Genomic DNA, 17,483 nt, shown 5'->3' with positions numbered 1-17,483 from the left:
TCTGAAAACAAGTCCCACCATATACACACAGACTGACCGGGGGGGGGGGGGGGCAGCACACAAGATTTATAGGATAGAAGGAAAATATGGGCCCTTCCAGGTATTCTTTCTATGCTGCATTCATGATTTGTGCTCATACTGTAATGGTATTGGGGCAGTCACAGGCAATCCCACTTTCAATGCTGTGTAAGTCCTGCAACGTCTTGCTGAAATCCTGTAACTTTTCACACAATACATTTTTTTTATTTATGGAAAGTATATACTGCTGTATATCATTAAAAGAATCTATAACTAAAACATGTAAAAAATAAATAAATCACAGACTATCAACTATTATGGAAAGAGGAAAACATTTCCCACAGGCATTTAAAGGTTGAAACAGAAGGCACCTACTGAATCTATACTAGCAGATCATTCAACAGGACTAGGCTGATCACACTAAAGGCTCCCATTTCATGTTGATGTCAAATGGGCCTCCCCAATTCAGGAAACAAATGTGTTTGATTTTTTTTTTGTCCAACTTTTTGCTGTGCTATATATAGTCTAACATGCCCCTTTAAAAAGGTAAAGGTAAAGGACCCCTGACAGTTAAGTCCAGTTGAGAACGACTCTGGGGTTGTGGCGCTCATCTCGCTTTACAGGCCAAGGGAGCTGGCATTCGTCCGCCGACAGTTTTCCCGGGTCATGTGACCAGCATGACTAAGCCGCTTCTGGTGCAATGGAACACCGAGACCAGAGCAGTGCACAGAAACACTATTTACCCTCCCCCCCCAGTGGTACCTATTTATCTACTTGCACTTTGATGTGCTTTCAAACTGTTAGGTTGGCAGGAGCTGGGACTGAGCAACGGGAGCTCACCCCGTTGTGGGGATTTGAACCACCGACCTTCCGATCAGCAATCCCTACGTGCCCCTTTAGATACCAACAATTCAGCAACATTGGGGAAACACTACAGAACAACTTACAAAGCGGAATGATAATGTGGACACTCCTGTATAAATCCACCACACTATTATTGCATAAACAACATGTTGCAGAATACACCCACACACAAAAACACCACCTCTGGAAGGGCCCTTTGGTTTTGCTTGAGCTTGCATGTGCCAGCTCTGGTTCTGAGCCAGTTCTACCATGAGCTGGAGTTTGCTGTCCATGGGCAACCAGGTTTTCCCTATCAGAACCTAGACCAGTCTTCTCCTGCATGGTGGCCTTGAGAGGTTTTGGACTGCAACTTCCTTCAGTTCTAGTCAGCATTCCCTAATGGATAACAGAATAGAATCATAGAATTGTAGAGTTGTAAGGGACCACAATAGTCATATAGTCCAAACCCCTGCAATGCAGGAATCTTTTACCCAATGTGGGACTTGAACCCACAACCCTGAGATTAAGAGCAGGATAATGAATGGTTTGATGCCAGTTGTAATTGAAAACATCTGAAGGGGACCAGGTTGGGGGAGACTCAGCTAAATGATGAGTCCTTGGGAGGGGATGACCTGAGGAAAAGGGTAGGAACCAAAGCACATATCTTAACCAACAAGCTAAAAATGTGTAAGACGTTGCATGTTCTTAGGCAGTATCTGCATCTGCCAAACCCATCAGACTAACTTATGCACAACCAATTGTGAGGTACTGTCTGTAGCACAAAACATTTGCACTGCATCAGCAGCAACCTAAAGGCCCCAAAGCGGTAAACAGTGAGACTCTTGCCTGAGCAGCTCATTGCAAAATGAGCTTGCTTCTCTGCTTGCCTATGAACACCTTATTTACAAAAAGGTAGCACAGCTGCATGCAAAATTTGGAATATGTGTGCTAGTTATGGGTTAGCAAAAATGGGCAGCTTGAAAAAACAGCATTTGAGATTGGAATGGTAAGAGGTAAAATCTGAGTGGCCTGAGCAAAAAGAATATGAACTGGTTCTCAGTGTGGAATTCTTCTGTACAGCACTGTTCTTGACTGAATATATTATTATGGTTGGTTTACTAATAAAGCCTGATTAGTGATGTCTGAAGGTGCACAACCTGTCCTGTGACTCTCACTCCACTTTAGACTGTCTGAAGCCAGCATGGTCTTGGAAACTTGTCAGCAAAACAACCCAATCCTGCCCTGCGTGGCTTTGGGATTGAAGCAAGCAAGCAGGTGTTGCAGCCAGGGCTAAAGTGAGAGCAACAAAGAGGTGCAACCTGCTCCAGCCAGTCCTTGTTCCACCTTCCTTCAAAGTCAGCTTGAGTTTTATATAGTGACATCCTTTTACCCCCCCCCCCCCAGGCCCTCATACCCAGTGAGATTGGCTCTGTGTGTGCTGCAATTCTGCACAAGCATGAATCATGTGGACCTGGGCAAAGAAATCAACTGTGTAACATTTTCAACTTTCTAGCCTTCATGTTTGCAAAGAAAGGCTTCAAAGTTTGCTCTTACCTTTGCCTCATATCTGTCTGAAGCACATTAAAATATACAGATTAATTTACTACATGTTCAGAAATTCTTAATAAACACTGCAGAAAATAAATAACACAAAACAGATACATTGTGCACATGTACTTAATTAGCACAACTTGTGCCCAGTGTAAATTTGTTTTCCCCACACACACATTTTTCATGCTTTTTTGTAGGTGCAGAATCTAGATACTACTAATTTTAAAAATGTGTACTGCTGTGTGAAAGTCCTGATTTCAGGCTTTCCATAAGTTAGCCACTTTGAGAAAAAGAATACTAGACTAGATGGGCCTCTAGCTTTATCCAGTAGAGCTCTTACATAAATTTTTATTTTTAGTATCATCATCATTATTGTCATTATGAGTACATAGTGCTCTGACTTCCAGCACAGAGGGTGTACCTCCCCCCCCCAAAAACCCTCTTAAGTTCCAACACCTCACATTCTAAAATTAACTGCTCTAACCACAACACCATTGTAGAGAGAACACCCCCGCAAATGTACAAACGAGCCTTTCATGTAGAGGACAGAGGATCTGAAACCCAGGACAGGTGGACGGGGACACGCCCCTGAAATGTGAGCCACACAAATAAAGGGCACCTCCAGATGACCTGTTTATTTAGAATTCATTCTTATTTGCTCGCACAAAGCTTATGTGCTGGTTAGACTGTGTCTGGTTTTTAATGAGAATTTGTTCTGATTTGTTTACAAGGTGGTTATATGACAATCCACATTCTTCCAAAGTTGCTTGCATGGTGCTTATCCATCTTCATGTTGATCATTCATTCATCCCACACCTTTCAAAGCATTTCCCTGTCAATTGACAGTATATATATACACATATATAGTGAGAAATGGAGGCAGTGAGAGATTTTACTTTCTTGGGCTCCTTGATCACTGCAGATGGTGACAGCAGTCACGAAATTAAAAGACGCCTGCTTCTTGGGAGAAAAGCAATGACAAACCTAGACAGCATCTTAAAAAGCAGAGACATCACCTTGCCAACAAAGGTCCGTATAGTTAAAGCTATGGTTTTCCCAGTAGTGATGTATGGAAGTGAGAGCTGGACCATAAAGAAGGCTGATCGCCGAAGAATTGATGCTTTTGAATTATGGTGCTGGAGGAGACTCTTGAAAGTCCCATGGACCATGGGCGTACCCAGGATCAAAACTAGGGGGGGGCAAGGGGAGGGGCCAAGGCACGGAAGGGGAGGGGCCACAAAGTGGGCGGGAACAGCGAACTCGCGCTCCGCCGGGCTGTGCCCCTCCCTAGAAGCAGGGCTGGTGGGCGGAGGCGGAGCCCAGCCCAGCGGAGCGCAAGTTCAGCGTTCCCGCCCGCCGCGCCGCGCTCCCTGGTTCCCCGCCGCGCTTGGCCTTGCCTGAGGGCGCGCCGGGGAGCTGGAGGGAGGGTGCGGTGCGGTGCGGCGGGAATGGCGAACTCGCGCTCCGCCGGGCTGTGCTCCGCCTCTGCCCACCAGCCCTGCTTCTAGAGTAGGGCAGCTGCCCTAACTTGCCGAATGGTGGGTACGCCCTTGCCATGGACTGCAAGAAGATCAAACCTATCCATTCTGAAGGAAATCAGCCCTGAGTGCTCACTGAAAGGACAGATCCTGAAGCTGAGACTCCAATACTTTGGCCACCTCATAAGAAGAGAAGACTCCCTGGAAAAGACCCTGATGTTTGGGAAGATTGAGGGCACAAGGAGAAGGGGACGGCAGAGGATGAGATGGTTGGACAGTGTTCTTGAAGCTACGAACATGGGTTTGACCAAACTGCGGGAGGCAGTGGAAGACAGGAGTGCCTGGCGTGCTATGGTCCATGGGGTCACGAAGAGTCGGACACGACTAAACGACTAAACAACAATAAATATACACATATTCTGTGTATATATGCAGTATATATATACATAAAGCCTGTGAGGTATATGAGTTAGAGCAGGCACCCCCAAACTGCGGCCCTCCAGATGCTTTGGCCTACAACTCCCATGATCCCTAGCTAACAGGACCAGTGGTTAGGGATGATGGGAATTGTAGTCCAAAACATCTGGAGGGCCAAAGTTTGGAGATGCCAGAGTTAGAGCATTGGACTAGGGCCTGGGAGAGACCAGGGTTCAAATCCCTACTCAGCCATGAAGCTCACTGGGTGACTATAAGCCAGTTACTCCCTCTCAGCCTATCCTACCTATTAGGGTTGTTGTGGGGATTACATAAGATGGGGGAGAAACAGGTATGCAACCTTGAGCTCCATGGTGGGATGTAAATACATTTGTTGAGAAACAGTACTTTAAACCACTTAAAATGTGCAAACTTCAAGTTGCAGCATGTGTCTGACTCCCTCCTGAAAAATCATGACAGTCTGAAGTCCCCCAAAGGGTGTAAACTCCCCCTTCTTCCATGCTGCTATTGCCTCTCCCTCTCTGTGCTGATTTATGAGCGTACAGGCCTCGGGTTGACATGTAGAAAGGATTTTTTTAAATGTTGATCCATTTTTTTAAAAGGATTAGTCCTCTAAAACCAGGGCAGCTAAATAAGATGAATGGCGCGTGCAAGCTCCGTCGCAAACCTCTTAGGTTCAATGAGGCACACATACGAGCAAAGCTGTATAAATCTACCATTTGTTTCCTGGAATGGTTTAATTTATGGGGACCATATGGTAATGCCCCACACCAACCACTGGTGCTCAGCAAATCCCACAAGCCTTTTGAGTGGCAGCACTTACTGACTCCCAACTGGCAGTGTTCCACACAGCTGCCTGGGCATGACCAGTGGCTTGGGACACAGGTCACCCTCATCCTGGAACTGAGTAGGAGAGCTCAAGAAGGACCCAGGTGATACTCTAGTTTCCCCAGGGCTTGTTAAAGAAGATCTAGTCTGCTTGTCTCTTGTGCAAATCATTCCTAGCGACTGATTATCCTTGAAAGAGGAAGAAAAATGTTGCAGCCCCAAGTTTAATTCGAAAGCAAATCAGTGTTTAGTCACTGATATCCTGCCTTTGTTTGCTGATGGGGGTAAAGGAGGCATGCATAGGATTCCTAAGCAACCTCCAATCCAGGCACCAACCAGACCTGAACCAGCTTAGTGGCCATCCAGATGCCTGTGGGAAATGAATGATACAAGGAATGATGTGGGAAATGATGTGGGAAAAGCTTCAGGAATGGCGAGAGCCCCAGGTGACCTGTTGTGGTGCAAGAAGCTGCACTTGCTGGACCAAACCAACAGTTCCACCTTGCCCAATGCTTTGCCTCTAACAAGGATCAGCTAGATCAGCATTTCTCAACCACTGTTCCGCGGCACACTAGTGTGCCGCGAGACGCTGGCTGGTGTGCCGCGGCATGCGGCGCCAAGAAGGGCGATTTGCATTGTCACGTGCCTGGCGGCCGCCAATATCCACCACTGACCCGCCGGAAAGCAATATTTCTCCTCCTCTTTCCCAAAGCTCAGTACAAACGAGCCTGGCGGCCGCCAATACACAGCACTGACCCGCCGGAAAGCAATATTTGGCAAGTGTTTCTTACAGTCATAATTATAATATAGGGCGGCACAGAGTTAAATTTTTTAACTTTTTTAATGGTGGTGTGCCTCGTGATTTTTTTCACGGAACAAGTGTGCCGTGGCCCAAAAAAGGTTGAGAAACACTGAGCTAGATCAAGTATAGGAAACTGGATCTGCCCTACCTCTGGAGGCCAGGCTTGACAGCTGGGTGGGGGCTACCCACCTATCAATCACCCATTCATATGTCATCTGGAGAGCCAAAGGTTCCCCACCCCGTGTTAAATACTCCAATTGAGTATTGGAGGGATTGAGATCCTGACCACTTTCCTTTCTGGAAAGTTTTCACATATAGAGCAAATGTTAGTTAAACATGATCCCAATTCTGTCTGGAGCCTCCACAAGGCATTCACTAATCAGTCACTCAGCTGCCCACATCCCCAAATATAAGCATTCAACTTCATCAGAATTTCATCAACTTTTTTTTTAAAAAAAGTAAAACACACACCTTATGTCTAGCCCTGAGGACAGTAAAGTGAAGATACATTTGAAAGTGTGGGAGCAGTGTCTAGTAGAGCCTCAGAAGCCATAAGGAAAGCTGTATCCCACTAAGTTATTCACAGAGTAGACCCACTGAAATTATAAGGCCTAAATTAGCCATGTACCTTAATTTCATTGTGTCTACTCTAACATGGGCTACCACCTATCCAACTCTTTGCTCATTTTGTTACTGAGTAGAAACAATGATTTAGGCAAAATAAGCACACCTATGCAGATTAACATACAGTACCTTCTATATATAGGTCATAGAATTAAATTATTATTGATGGAGAATTTACTCTGCCCTACCTTAGATGAACTAACATACTTCCATTTTGGCCTCTTTGCTCCTTTAGAATAGTGGTATATGTTTTTGCTTGCTAGAGAGGTGTGGGAAGGTTATTTAAGGTACCGGTAAGTACAGTATCTGGAGAGATTTCAACTGTTAAGGAAATGAGTCAATTGTAGGTTGGCCAGTGTTTAGCTAGAAGTGAAGGGAAACTGAACATTCAAAAGGCATAACTGCCCCGCTCCCCTTACTGCATGCTAACCTGTAGTGGAGGACCTTCTAGCTTTGCAGAAAAACAAGTGTGATATCCCAATGGAAAGATTACACAAGTCATGAGGGGAGTGGATGCATGCTTGCAACGTAACATACACCAGGTGTGTAAATATGTAATTAGGGAGTTAATACAGATCCAGGCTATGAGTTATCTGGTTCAGAGTGGGTGGCTTGCTTGTTGCTCAAGCTATTTTAAAAGATGGGCACACACACACTGATACTGAACACTTTTCAGTACAACATGTCCCAAAGGGTTAATGTAAGGGGAATATGACCTGCTTTCAAACATGTGAGGGCCTGGCAATCTTAGGTGCAGATGTTGGAGAAATGCAGCTCAAATCCCAGCTTAGACACAAAAACTTCCTACATCTCTGTGTGGCAAGTCATTTATTAGGATAAGAGAAGCATAAAGAAATGCTGCCTTGAATTGTTAAGAGAAAAAGACCAAAACATTCATATGGGGAAAGCTGCACATCTAAGAGGTAGATTCCAGCTATGCCCTTTCATAGCTATGTTGGTCTATTTCAGGCATCCCCAAACTTCGGCCCTCCAGATGTTTTGGACTACAATTCCCATCTTCCCCAACCACTGGTCCTGTTAGCTAGGGATCATGGGAGTTGTAGGCCAAAACATCTGGAGGGCTGTAGTTTGGGGATGCCTGGTCTATTTGCAAGGGAAGATAAACACAACAGAGCTTTAAAAATGTGATTCATTCTCTCTCTCTCTCTCTCTCTCTCTCTCTCTCTCTCTCTCTCTCTCTCTCACTCTCACTCTCTCTCTCTCTCACACACACACACACACACACACACACACACACACACAGCAGTGGTACAGCTATTATTTTGCTTTGTATGCATTTGTGAACTGGATACAACAACTACCGTAGTTCAAGGGATGTGGTTATGCACGTGAAGGGTGGGGTTATGCTAATGAAGCTGCAAGCTTCATTCTCAATGGCTAAGGTCACCAGGAGCAGGAAACAAGAATATAGTCAGGCCCCTAATGGTGTCCCTGGAAACATAGAAAGCTTCACTTTCTCCATGTGGTTCCCATTCATCTTATGGAGAAACTAAAATACTGCCCTGGGAGGATACTATTGCAGCAAAAGCAAAATTTGCCCTCCAGCCCTGACCCAGGGTGACTGAGCTCCACAGGCAGACAGGCAGACATGTGCAAATATCTGTGGGCACAGAGATATGTCCTACCTTGTTGTTGTTGTTGTTGTTGTTTAGTCGTGTCCGACTCTTCGTGATCCCATGGACCAGAGCACCTACCTACCTAGTCTTCTACAATTACAAGCCGTCCCTCCCACACAGCCCACTCATCATAAAGGCAATTAGGACACGGGTGGCGCTGTGGTCTAAACCACTGAGCCTCTTGGGCTTGTTGATCAGAGTGTCGGTGGTTTATTCATGCTGGCCACATGACCCGGAAAGCTGTCTGTGGACAAATGCCAGCTCCCTTGGCCTGAAAGAGAGATGAGAACTGCAACCCCATAGTCGCCTTTGGCGGGACTTAATCATCCAGGAGTCCTTTACCTAAAGGCAATTATAGCTAATATGATACATTTTTATAAAAACTTATGTGAGTGGCTTGGCGCTGCTAAAGGCTAGGGAAGAGAATTTTTTTGCTAAGTGCAGACTTGTGTAGGCTGAAAAGCTCCCCCCCCCCCCCAGATGATGTCTGCAAGCAACCATGGAGCTCCCTGCTACAGCATCTGGTGATGACAACTGGGTTAAATAGTTTTTAACAGTGGGGGTCAGATACATCAGTGAGGTCTGTCAGAATGGCTAGGGTCTAGCGGAGGGGGAACTGGTTTATTGGGTGTCTTTTGGTTATTGCTTTAACCTCTGTGGCTCTGCTCCATAGTTGGAGGCAGAATTCCATTGAATGCTAGCTGGGGGAGGGGGAGCAACAGCAGGAGTAGCCCTGCTTATGGGTTTCCCAAAGGCATGTGACTGGCCACTTTGGGAAACAAGGATTCTGGGCTAGATGGGTGTTCTCCATGAAGCAGAACACTTTTTTACATGTTTACAAATTGTCCCTCAGCGATGGGACACAGCCAACCAAGTGGCCCCCAGCTTGTCTCATTCTCCTTTCCTTCTTCTCATAGCAACAATTTATGCTATCGCTGGAACACCACCCGCCCCCTCTACAACAGCAGCATGGCTCTCCTATGCTAAATGAACACTCAGTGGGGAGCTGCCATAGGGGAGGGGGTTAATTAAGGAGGAGGAGCTTGGGACACTCTGGATGAAGAGGGACTGAAGTACTGGGAATGATGATTAGTTATTAGCACTGCTGGCCTGCTAATGGATGCAGCACTCAGCGATATGTAATCAGCAAGCAATTAAACGTATATTAGGCTCTGATCATGGATTAATTAAACATGAAGTCTCCCATGTCTCCCACGGGCCTAGTGGGCAGCCCTTAGGCATTTTGGACACAGCAAAGAAGAAGAGCCCCAGCAGAAAAGTGCCCTAGGAAAGCAGGAATAGCAAAAGAGCCACTAAGGCCAGTGTAACTGTTTTGAACTGAAGACCCAGGACTTGTATCCATAGAGGCCAGTGTGAAGCAAGGACCACAGTTCTTAACTGCTAAATCAGGGGGTTCATTTAACCACCCCAATAAATCGAACACATTTTAAACTTATAACTTTTTGCATTCACTGCTTTGTTTGTTCATGGGGTTGGGGGGAAGGATGCAGGGTTGCCACATCCCCTGCCCGCCCCCGCCCCCCAGCAGGGCTTCAGATGCAGCTTCCTGTGTCCCTGCAGCAACTGCCTTGCTGGAAAATACTGGGCAAAGCACAGCCATCATAGCTTCAGCCTCACTTCAAGGCAAGAATCCACACCGACTTTTAACTAGTGCCCTTATCTGGGAAGGCTGCCAATCTGTTTACTAAGATGTGGAGAGAGCAAGGGCACTGCTGCTCCTGCCTCAAGCCAGAATGCTGGAAAACACAGGGTGGATTTTTGCACCTCAGCTAATCAGACTTGTTCCAGCAAGCCCCAGGCTCAGGATTTCCCTCCTAGTATTTTCCCTGGGCTTGTGAGAAAAACAGAAAAATGCTCTTGAATGCATTCAGTTCCTCTGCCATCAAGTCATACAAATAAGGGTGTGTGGCCCAGGAGTGCTCCCTGCTTAAGCTGCATTTGATGCAGTGCCGACTCAGTAATTGCTTGTGATCTGAAGACATCATGTTTTCTGGCTGCATACAACAGGGTAGGCCAGCAGATACCCTGGGGAAGGCAGTGTTTGATGAAAAGTAATGCAAGAGGAAGGCAGGCATGAGCAAAAGGAAAGAAAGCAGTTCCTCCGACTGCCAGTTGCTATTGCTGGTTCTTGCCTGGCTGTCACCTGCAGAAGGTCACCTGCTTGGCATTAGGTATTCTGGTTGTGGTGCTGGGGCTGATGTAAGTTAAGAGTCCGACAATCTCTGGAGAGTACTGTACCTCGCTGGCTACCTCTGGTCTATTCTAATACAGTATGATCTACCCAACTAAGAGCTCTTCAGAATCTCAGGCACAGAAGGCTCTTTCTCATCACCTCTCCCTGATCTCTTCTCTGGGGAGGGAATATAGCACAGCAGTAGAGCACTTGTTTTGCATGCAGAAGGTCCCAAGTTCAATCCTGGGCATCTCTGGGTAGGTTTGGGAAAGACTGGAACCCTGGAAAGCCACTGCCAGTCAGTGTAGGCAACACTGAGCTAGATGGACCAGTGATCTGTTTCAGTATAAAGCAGCTTCCTATGTTCCTATGCTAAGTGGAGATGCAAGGGGTTAACCCCAAGTCCTTCTGCACATGAGCCACTGAGATATTGTCCCTCCCCTTCATTTGTTGACAAATATCTTTTCAGCTACCAGTAATTCCTAGTTTAATATTTTTTTAGTATCAACAATGTGCTAGGTGGTGTACAGGGCAGAAGTGATGCAACCCCTACCCTGTGGAGTAGATAGAACATCAACACTGAGGTTAGGGCAGAGTGAGTATCCTGTGTTTAATACACAGTGGCGCTGCCCCAAAGTTTTCCAATAAAGTTGGACAGATATTGCCAAAGATGCTTTGAGTATCACGATTCCTGAGATAAGCATTTATAAAGCCTCGCCATATTTTTGCATACAGCTGAACTTTCTTTGATAGCCCCCAGTCGGGCATTAGTCAGACCTCATTTGGCCCACATTTTAAAAAAAGTGCATTCCAATTGGAACAAGTCTGGAAGACAGCAAAAACTTACCTTTTACAGTGCAACAAATATAGTTAGCAATATGGAAAACCTCTCATGAGAAAAGGAAGAAGGAACTGAGGGTTGTATCCAATGTAAGTTCTACTCAAAGTAAGGTAAAGGTAAAGGGGCCCCTGACCATCAGGTCCAGTCGTTTCCGACTCTGGGGTTGTGGCGCTCATCTCGCTCTATAGGCCGAGGGAGCTGGCGTTTGTCCGCAGACAGCTTCCGGGTCATGTGGCCAGCATGACAAAGCTGCTTCTGGCGAACCAGAGCAGTGCATGGAAACGCCGTTTACCTTCCCGCCGGTGCGGTCCCTATTTATCTACTTGCACTTTGATGTGCTTTCGAACTGCTAGGTGGGCAGGAGCTGGGACCGAGCAACGGGATCTCACCCCGTTGCAGGGATTCGAACCACCGACCTTCTGATCAGCAAGCCCTAGACTCTGTGGTTTAACCCACAGCGCCACCACACGCTTAAATTGATGAAACTAAACTAGTCATGTCTATCCACTTCAATGGGTCTACGCTGAGTGTGAAAAACCTTGGATACAATCCAATGAGTCTACCCTGAGTAGATGTTAGTTGGATAGAACCCAGAGTATGATCTGCTTCTGAAAGAGTACACTGCCCATTGTAGCTAAATATTGAACTGTACAACACACCCTTTGTTCCTAAGTGATGAGCCTCCAAAACTCATTCCAGGAACAGTGCTGGGTCCTAGTATCATTGACTGAAGGCTGCCAAAGACCCCACTCTACCAAAGAGAGTTGCTTTAAAAACTTATAGAAACCCACCGGAGAAATCTACCCCTGTCCCTCTAAAATGGTGTACAGACTCCACTTTTAGACTTCAGAGGACACAAAGGCAATACTGTGCTGAGGGAGGATGAATGAAGGAAGGCTGTTGTGTTTTCCGTTTTCACTCTCCTCATTCTCCCCCCTCCCCTTTGCTATCTGTCAGAAAATCATCCCTGTTACACAGATAAGAAATAATTGATGCAAAGGAGCCATCTGTTTGCAAATGCGAAGTATCTGCTCAATTAAGAGGGATCTGTCCAGCCAGATAAAGCATCTCTCCATCCCCTTCCTGGAAGGAGAGTGCCTCCTCGGCCTGACCATGTCCTCAAAGTCTCACAACCAATTAGAGTGCAGCCGAGTGATTTGGGTGCTAACTTGTTATCTGGTACCCCTTGGCACTTTTGCAGGGTGGGTGTGTGCCTGTGTGCGCGCCTTGACTGTGTGTGTGTGTGTGTGTGTGTGTGTGTGTGTGTGTGTGTGTGTGTGTGTAAGCAGGGGTGTCTTGTTCTTCTACCAGTACACAAGACAGTACCAAAGTTGGACCGATGCTTCAGGGCAGGGGGAGCCAATAAAAAACCCTGCACTCGTGCCATGAACATTCTCAGGGGGCAGCTATATTTAGGGTGCAGAAACAGATCCTTGAGAGTTTTGTGGAATGGCTTCCCCTCCCCTTTCATACTAAAAGCAGCTTCAGGAGCACATGAGGTCTTGCCAGTGTTAGAGAACTCCAGAAGGCGACTGGACACTGAGGACCCAGCAACGTCACTTCCTTGGGAAAGCACAGACGCAGCTCAGGTCAGCAGATGGCAGATTTATTCCCTCCCTGGCCCATGAGTTAAAAAAGAGAGAGAGACAAAAGATTCTTCAGTGGATGAATCTGATGCTGCTATTAACATGGAAAGATTGAGCTGTCAGCCAGCCTGGTTGCTACAGCGAGAGAGTCCTGACACTGGCAGTGTGTTACTTGAGAGTTGGCTGACCTATTAAGATCTCCCTGTCCCTGCCAGGGGGTCCTACAGGGGAAAATGTCAGCTTCACTCTAGGGTGACTAAATTATTACATGTTATTTAATTATTTGCAGGGAGAGTCAGAGGGAGGGAGGGAGAAGCTTGCACTTTTAAACACTACTAGAGGTATAGCTTGGATGAACATAAATTACAACACACACACACACACACACAGAGAGAGAGAGAGAGAGAGAGAGAGAGAGAGACAGAGAGAGAGAGAGACAGAGAGACAGAGAGACAGAGAGACAGAGAGACAGAGAGACAGAGAGACAGAGATTAAGTGTAAAAATCAGAATTGATTTTGGGCACAGCAGCCCAAAGAAGGTGAAGAGAAACAAGTACGGTAGGTCGTCATCACAGTCAAAGGTTGCAACCAGGGGACGCTAGACAGTGTGAGCAAGTGAGAAGGTGCCCACCCAGAAGCCCAACAACTCCAGATCAAAGCACAGGCAATTCCTGTTCTTAACACTTGGCATGATGGGAGGGAACATTTGAAATCTCTTTCTACCGTGTGGGCAATGCCATGCTTGGGCCAGACTGGTCATTGGAAGTGCTAGAATGCAACTCTGGCTTGTATTGAAGGATTGTGTAGTTGCATATGGAAAAAGGGGGACCTCTGTTGTTCCCACACTGTCTTTCTGACCGTTTCTCAGATGCAAGACCAATGCTCTCAGGGCTGCTGACCTCACTTCCTGCATCCTCCCACTTCTTTACTCTTACCTTGGGTAAGGAAACATCTTTGTGTCTCTCTCCTGCTGAGAGCAAAGGGCAGACATAATTCCTTTCATCTCCACAAGAACCTTTCCTATCAAGCATGCATTTCCTTTAATAAACTTAGCTTTTGTGTTTTCCTGAACTGAGTCTCTGTGTGATTGCATCCAATGGTAAATAAACCATGCTCCTCCAAGCAGGGATTCATTGCTAAGCTCAACATCTGCTGATGCATTTCAGCCCCAAACACCATCATTGGGAAGGGCATGTCATTCAGATCCTATGGGCTGACTGCTACCCTCTCCATTCTAGCCCATCCCCAATGCAGTTTCATCAGTGAACATCAGGAGCGCAATAAAAGTGGCTGCTTTTGGGGTTTATGGAGGGGGTTCTTCAATTAAATTACACAGCTCGAGACAGACTTAAAGCATAATTAATTGATGGCATTTGCTGGCTCCAAATATGAGGATGGCTGAAGGCTTAAATGGCTTTAAAAGATTAGACAAATTCATGAAAATTGAGACTATCAGTTGCTATTGGTCTTGCTGCCTATGGGCAACCTCCAGGATCAGAGATGCCCTGCTTCTGGATCCCAACTACTGGGGACAAGAGCAGAAGAGGGCAAATGGCTGCACATCTTCGCTTCCCAAAGGCACATGGTTGATCCTGTGGGAAGCAGGATGCTGCTTTCAGGTTGCAGAGAGGAGAACTAGAGAGCTGAAAGGTCCTGGCTGGAGGAGGAGGAGGAGGAGGAGGAGGAGGAGGAGGAGGAGGAGAATTTAATTGCCAGGCCCAGGGTGGAAGAGCTCTGGAATATCAGCAGCTGTTAGCTAAGTAAGGCCTCTCTGTCCAGAGGCAGTGTACCCCTGAATACCCATTTGCTGGATGGCAACATGTATTCATGCTCTGTGGCATCAGAGGGCTTTTTAAAGCCTAATTAATTTATTGTGGAGCTCACTACCACAATAAGTGGAGCGCACAGGACCTCTATTTTAGGGGACTAGACAGATTGAGGGAAGAGGATAGCTTATATAAATGGCAACTAGTTCATGATGGCCACATGGCATCTCTTGCCTGATAGCTCACCACACATGGAAGAGAGCTGTAGCTCACTGGTAGAGCACATACATTTCATGAAAAATGTTCCTGGAAAGCCTTTTCCAGTCAGTGAAAGAGGTAGACCAATACCTCTTTCTGACTTGGTGTAAGGCAGCTTTCTATGTTCCTATGTTACCTCCATGCCTTGGCATCTGAGCTACCCTGAGGTATCTGGCTAGCCACTTCTGAAAACAGGGTGCAACACAAGATTGACCCCTAGTACTAGCAGCCTGATGCACACTGTTGCCTGAGAAATCTAAGGAGCCAAAAAAATCAGTGGTTAAAATCAGTGCGGATTTTGAAAGGTTCGGTCCACCAAGTTGATACAAAATGGCATCTGTCTCCAAACACAGACATAAACAACCACATTGATCTCAAGAACCACCATGCAAAATTTGGTTATGATATTTTAAGAGGTGTCCAAATGCATAGCAAACAGGCGTACAACTTTACAAAATATGTTATGAGTTTTTGGGGGAGTCGGCTGTATGCCAACACCCTTCTAATCCCTAGATTCAGCAAGTGTTAAAATTCAAATTCCTGGAATAGCCAGGCTAGCTTTCTAGTGAGAAAAGCATGCTAAGGAAACAGCAGTGCTTAGGAAGGATCTGCCATTGATATACACAACAGCTCTGGTGGCCCAATGGTCTGATTCATATTTGGATGATGGCCTGGGATACATGCTGCAAAATGAGGTGGTAGTAAGGACAATACAACCTCAGATTGCAGATATGTGTGGAGTGGGTATCACTTTATAATTATTTACCACTTAAAAAACAAACAACTATTCCTGTAGGTAAACAATAAGCATATCAAGGAGAAAGATTCTAGCTCAACCTGCTCCCCATGTTCTAGATTTCTATTTGTAAGAAGTTTGGTTTGGTTTGGTTTGGTTTGGTTTGGTTTGGTTTGGTTACATGGGGAAGTGTTGAAAAATATGATTCCACCATCTGAATTGGAGCAGTCCTTTATACAATCCCAGGACTCTGCCACCCAACTCATTCTGCTGCACAGATAATGTGTGATGAGCAAGTGATATGCATAGGGGGAAAGTGGCATCTTTTGATCTGACAGAGGAAAATAGGGTGAAGAAAGAGGCCACATAAGTGTAACAGGATGGGAATGTGGTGACAGTTCTCAGCTCTCCCCTAGAGCCTACAAACCTGGCAGGCTCCCAAGCTGCTGTGGTTTGGAGCCCTCTTGTGGTCTGAGTGGCAGTTGCAACCCTATTCAACTCCAACCACAAAGGTGCCACAAAATGGTGAGCTGTGCATGAGCTGCAAGTGAGCCAAGCAGCACATTGCAGCAGAGGAAGGCAAAAATCCTTAGGGGTCACAGGCCAGTTTGACCTTCCAAATGTTGAATAAGATAAACAGGAAATTTTTGAACATTTGTAAAGTCAATTTTCTGAACCATACTGAAAATTAGACTGTTGTATTCCAAGGATTCTCCTTCATGGATCACTGCCTTGTCGTGGTGAAGGGGCTTGAATAACTCAGAGAAGCTATGAGCTATGCCGTGCAGGGCCACCCAAGATGGACAGGTCATAGTGGAGAGTTTTGACTAAACGTGATCCACCTGGAGCAGGAACTGGCAAGCCACTCCGGTATTCCTGCCAAGAAAACTCCATGGACAAAGACAACAGGCATATAAAAGTTATGACGCTGGAAGATGAGCCCCTCAGGTCAGAAGGCGTCCAACATGCTACTGAGGAAGAGCGGAGGAAAAGTACAAGTAGATTCAGCGCTGATAAAGCGGCTGGGCCAAAGCCGAAAGGTCGCTCAGTTGCGGATATGCCTGGAAGCGAAAGGAAAGTCCAATGCTGTAAAGAAAAATATTGCATAGGAACCTGGAATGTAAGAACCATGAACCTTGGTAAGCTGGATGTGGTCAAAAATGAGATGGCAAGAATAAATATTGACATCCTGGGCATCAGTGAACTAAAATGGACAGGAATGGGTGAATTCAGTTCGGATGACCATCATATCTACTACTGTGGGCAAGAATCCCGTAAAAGAAATGGAGTGGGCCCCCATAGTCAACAAAACAGTGGTGAAAGCTGTACTGGGATGCAATCTCAAAAATGATAGAATGATCTTGATATGAATCCAAGGCAGACCTTTTAACATCACAGTAATCCAAGTTTATGCACCAACTACCGGTCCTGAAGAAAGTGAAATTGACCAATTCTATGAAGACTTACAACACCTTCTAGAAATGACACCAAAGAAGGATGTTCTTCTCATTATAGGGGATTGGAATGCTAAAGCAGGGAATCAAGAGATAAAAGGAATAACTGGCAAGTTTGGCTTTGGCGTTCAAAACGAAGCAGGGCAAATAGAGTTCTGTCAAGAGAACAAGCTGGTCATCACAAACACTCTTTTCCAACAACACAAGAGACAACTCGACACATAGACATCACCAGATAGGCAGCATCGAAATCAGATTGATTATATTCTCTGCAGCCAAAGATGGAGAAGCTCTATACCAGGCATCCCCAAACTGCGGCCCTCCAGATGTTTTGGCCTACAACTCCCATGAGCCCTAGCTAACAGGACCAGTGGTTGGGGAAGATGGGAATTGTAGTCCAAAACATCTGGAGGGCCAAAGTTTGGGGATACC

General features: G+C 46.0%; 1 protein-coding gene across 2 annotated transcripts in view; it reads right to left on the bottom strand.

Annotated features, from left to right (window-relative positions):
* Positions 1–17,483, bottom strand: part of GSE1 (Gse1 coiled-coil protein) — a 391,224-nt gene that overhangs the window by 262,752 nt on the left and 110,989 nt on the right. The gene's annotated exons all lie outside the window — the stretch shown is intronic.

Source organism: Zootoca vivipara, chromosome 6, assembly GCF_963506605.1.
Source record: "Zootoca vivipara chromosome 6, rZooViv1.1, whole genome shotgun sequence".
In the NCBI taxonomy this organism is placed as follows: Eukaryota; Metazoa; Chordata; class Lepidosauria; order Squamata; family Lacertidae; genus Zootoca; species Zootoca vivipara.
This window is presented reverse-complemented; position numbering and strand designations above follow the sequence as displayed.